This window comes from Rhagoletis pomonella, unplaced genomic scaffold (assembly GCF_013731165.1).
Source record: "Rhagoletis pomonella isolate Grant_MI unplaced genomic scaffold, Rhpom_1.0 Rhpom_scaffold_00002, whole genome shotgun sequence".
NCBI lineage: Eukaryota > Metazoa > Arthropoda > Insecta > Diptera > Tephritidae > Rhagoletis > Rhagoletis pomonella.
Window position 1 is genome coordinate 93,425,595 of NW_023458556.1, and position 4,966 is coordinate 93,430,560.

Here is a 4,966-nt window from a genome sequence, read left to right on the forward strand (position 1 = left end):
AGTGTATATTTCATTGCAAAACTTGCACCATCTATAAACAGCAGATGAGGTCGCAGGTAATGGCAGCCTTTCCACCCGAGAGATCAACATACTCCTTGCCCTTCCACACAACAGGAGTCGATTTCGCTGGCCCGTTCTTAGTAAAATCGTCCCCACTTCGACGAGCTTCATATGTGAAGGCGTATGTCTGTGTGTTTGTGTGTTTCTCGACAAAGGCCGTTCATTTAGAACTGTGTTCCGACCTCAGTAGACCTCGTGGCATACCTCACCAGATCCTCTCCGATAATGGGAAAACCTTCGTTGGCGCCCAACGAGCACTACAACGAGATTTCGCCATGTTCCTCAATGCAGCAGCTACAGACGTCGCAGAAAGATATGCCCTTCATGGAGGTCTATGGGAAGCCGCCGTGAAGAGTTTTAAAATACATTTTACAAAAGCAGCGGAGGGTCAAAAATTCTCGTTTGAGGAACTCGCTACTCTTCTGGTTCGGATAGAGGCGGTCCTCAATTCCAGACCGCTCTCCCCTATGTCAGAAGATCCGCAGGATCCCCTTGTGCTAACCCCAGGACATTTCTTACGCGGAGCAGCACTCCTATCACTACCCGAACAAAACGTTGAACATCAAGGAGCTGCATAAACGCTACAAATGGAAGCGCCCACAGCAGAATATCGAAGAAGGTGATCTAGTGGTAATAAAAGACGATTTATTACCCCCCAATGAGTGGCGTTTTTGGCGTGCTTACCCGTCATACTCTACATTTTGTATCCCATTATTATTTACCCTTTAGCCGTATGTATAAATACATAGCAGCTACCCTTTATCAACGTATTTTCACCTAACCCATTTTAGTAAATGCTTGATCCAATCGTCCTTTCTATCTATTCCTGTCCTTACAGAACCCGCAAAAAACCAGAGCCACAGAAGTGCCGTCTGTGTGGTCAGCGTCATATGCTGAGGCATTGCCGTGCGTTCTTAGCGATGAAGCCGGAGGAGAGGTACGAGTGCGTACGGACCCATTGGTACTGCGTCAACTGTCTCGCCGTTTCTCACACCGCCGGGGCGTGTGACTCCGCGTCCAGCTGCCGTCGATGCTCGCTGGGTCACCACCGGGCTCGGCACTCAGATGCGCGGCGAACTCAAAGCCGCACGCGGGCACTGCAGAGCCGATCAGCTCAACAACGCCAACAAAAACTACGGCGACTGGTAGCTGAGGCAAAGGCGGCCCTGGACAAATTAGATGCCACCCTAAAATCGACAACGCATCAGGCGGGGGAGGGAGCATGTTGAGAACATGATCGAATTCTCGGAGTAAGTCTCCACCTCCGTCAACGTGGCGATCTGGCAACGCCGTGTCAGTGTGGCAAAAGGACCACGGCTGCCTGGTCGAAAGCACAGCAGCATCAACATAGTCGTAGACGAACCGCCGCCGCGTACGTGGGTTTTGGTGTTTTTGGATCCGTGCTCATTCGCCTGTTGTTGTGCCTTTTTATAGTTAAAAGAATAAAATTAAAAGAATAAAAGTGAACTTTAATTATTCCAAACAAAAAAAGGTGCGTGTTTTATTATTCAGCGGTGAAGCTAATCGAAACACATATCTATGTGCATACTTGTGTTTTTCATCCGAAGGCATTTTATGTATAATAGATACATACAGCGCAGGATTTCTGTTATAACTTTAGTAAAAAACGGGATTTAGGTTGTATTTAGGCGGGATTTTATGAACCCAGTTAGTGGCAACACTGGACTGAATGGCCGAGTCGTCCGGTCTCGGCAAAAGACACTAAGATATGCTCAAAATGTGATAGTGTTAGTGTGCCCATCACTGTGTTAAACACTTAAAGTGAAAGTACATAACGTCCATTGCGTCCCGTCACCGTCACCGGCAGTTGTCAAAAAAGTTGAATCGATGTATTTGTATGAAGTAAGTTCCATGAACAAAGCTGACGGTGACGGTGCCGCAAAAATTAGCTCAACTCTCAACTTTGCTTATGTGTTTGTGTCAAGTGACAACTATTCAGTGTTTTGTTTACATGTTTGAACGCAAATTTTTCCAGTTTGTGAACATTTGTAGATTTATGGAAAAACGAAATGTAAAGAATTATGGGGGAAAACCTAATAGAAGAAAAGCAAAAGTAAAACGAAAATTTTGGAAAGAGTAGCAGAGAGTTTAGGAACGGACCTAATGTCAAACGGATACTTAGTTTGTAACTTGACGCATAAGCATCGTTGCCTGTGATGACGGTGGCGATGACAGTGACGCAATGGACCATCCATTTCATGTATTGTATTTCACTTTTACACTTTCGTCTCACCTTTTTTTTGATAAATCTTATCGTTTGGTTGAAAAATATAAAAAGGAAATTTATGTGACTTTTGACTTTGAATAAATTTTTTGCAGGCTTTTGACATCTCAATTATAATGGTGTTCGCAACATTCCTACCAATTTTCAGCTTTAAGCGAATTGTTGCAACCGTGAATGTCTAACTTGACCGAGCTAATGCAACACGTACTACGTATGTAATTAACCTGTCTCTTTACATCGGATTATAAACATCGACAAACATCGATGTTTGAAGTCACGACCATCGATGCTGCTCGATACATCGATGTTTTTTTACATCCCTATTTTATAATTAAATTTTCCATCCCTGATGTAATATCAGCTGTAAAAGAGGACCAGAAACAAACAGCGGATTGCCCTTTGTTCAATAAACATACCTCCAAATCAAAATTAAACATACCTAGCAGGGTTTCATAGAGAATCTGACACAATAGGCAATTAACAATTTGAATTTTTGTATGATAAATTGGGTAACAATTAAGGCTTAAATTGGTGAAAAGGTTCTTAATTGCCAATTAGGTGCCTGTATGAGCATAGTCTAACAGCCTTATTCTGTATCACGAACGATAAGTAACACGAACGATTCGTCTGCAGACGACAACATCTCTGATTGCGATTTTATGACTCTATCGGTCGTCTTCGTCTTGCTTTTCATATATTACGTTGCAATGGTCTCGGGTGCGTTTAAACCGGCTAAAATGATGCCGCCGGACTAATTTTTTAAGCATTCCTCTGCAGACGAAACGTTCGTGCTGCATATCGTTCGTGATACAGAATAAGGCTGTAAATCGTCAATACCCATTGTTTTGAAAGCAATTTAAGCTGCTTTTAAGTTAGATTCGTTTCCTGCAGCAATTATACAATATTCTATATAAGAATAATACATTATATTCAATATTGTTTAAATGAATAAATACCTGTGTAGTTGAACCTCGGTGCTCATTTGATACATTTGTATCCCCGACGTAACTAATGGATAATGTTCGAGATCTGGACCAAGCTCTCTGTAATTAGACAATATATCTTATTAATTGTGGAAGGAAAAAATACGAGGTATGTTATTCAACGACTGGAAGCTACGGATACATATTTCAAAACGTATACACATACATATTTATAGTATGTACATTAGGGTGGCACCAAAAAACATGCGGGGCAAAAAGTTTAAAATGTTTCGCTCGCACCCCCTAGGATTTTATAAATGGAAAAAAAGAATATCCCTTTTTTTGTTTAAAAAAAAAACATGATATTTAGAACTGCCTCAAAGCCCACGAAGTTTTCCATATATTTTATATGGCGAAAAAACACTTTTTGAAATTCTCGAAAATTTATATAAACAAAAAAATGTGGGTATTCCTTTTTCTATTTAGAAAACTCCTAGGGGTGAAAGCTCCCTAACAAAACCGAAACAGGGAACAGAAAGTCCCTGCAAAAAACCGATGTTTAACACCTTACCAAATATATCTTAACATAAGTTTTCGAAAAAAAATACAATTCTCACAAAATAAACCATCTCGTCATAAAGAAAAATATTTTAAAAATAGTTCTTGAAAACCCTCATTTTTTAACCACGTTTTTTGTAGAGAATTAAACAAGGATTACGATGGTATAATTTAAAATCCCTAATTTACTGGTGTTCTGTATGCAAATCAACTTCAAAAAAATCAACTGTTAATAGTAAAGTTAGCTTTAGGACAACCCTGACCACCTTATATATAGAAATTTTAGGCCCGTTTCCTAGCTTTAGAATAACGTTAAGATGAAGTCTCTACGATGAGCAGAACCCGAGATATAACGATTTGAAGAAGTACATGATTAGTCAGAATCACGAAAAATGCAAACTTTGACAGATCATATCTCCGGAGAAAAAATTCCTCGAACACTTGTTAGCTTATTTCAGAGCCCCAAAAAAGATTTGAAGCGAATCGGAGACATGAAATAATTGTTTTTACGAAATCCGTCCGACTTAAAAACGAATGGCTCATATGTAAATCACACTTTCAAACTTTATACCGAATTTAGAAAAATTCCACAAATGTTTATCTTAATTTATAGTTTTTAACCAGAATTATCATAAATTTTTAACAGGCTTATAAAATTTTATTGAAATAAGTGCAAGTTTTTAGCGGCTAAAAATCGCATTGATTTTTAGTCATTTTTCAGGAAAACTTGTCACCTTACTTTTTGCTACCAAAATTCGAACTACCTAATGTACCAAAGCAAGTGCACTTACCAGAGCCCAACAACAACAATACACAAGGGCCAACCAAATAAACAAATAGACGCACAAACAGAAAGTGACAAAAAAAATTGCAACCAGCTGACTCAGTGGAGACGGCGGGGTTGCTTGAGGGGGAACAACAGGGCAATATACAAAATACTTAGGGCAAATGGAATTTAAAGTTGGACAACAATAATTGTATGAGGGAACGGCATCAACTATTAATATGTATGTAGCGAACTAACGTACAAATATCACTACTAGGGTGAGCCTAAAATTACGAGACAAGTCACTGAGTATTTAAATGCGGCCAAAAGTATTAAACGACAAAACAAAAGATTCTACGCAACAAAAATGAAAAAACAAAACCTTGTTTGTTGGTGCACCCGATGTGAGGTCCA

General features: G+C 39.6%; 1 protein-coding gene across 1 annotated transcript in view; it reads right to left on the reverse strand.

The window, feature by feature from the left end:
• The window catches only part of LOC118734191 (dmX-like protein 2), a 311,485-nt gene extending 308,138 nt beyond the window's left edge, over positions 1–3,347 (reverse strand). Inside the window, exon 1 of the mRNA XM_036463914.1 lies at positions 3,262–3,347. The gene's annotated coding sequence lies outside the window, so the exon portion shown is untranslated. The remainder of the gene's footprint in view (positions 1–3,261) is intronic.
• Between the last annotated feature and the right edge of the window lie 1,619 nt (positions 3,348–4,966).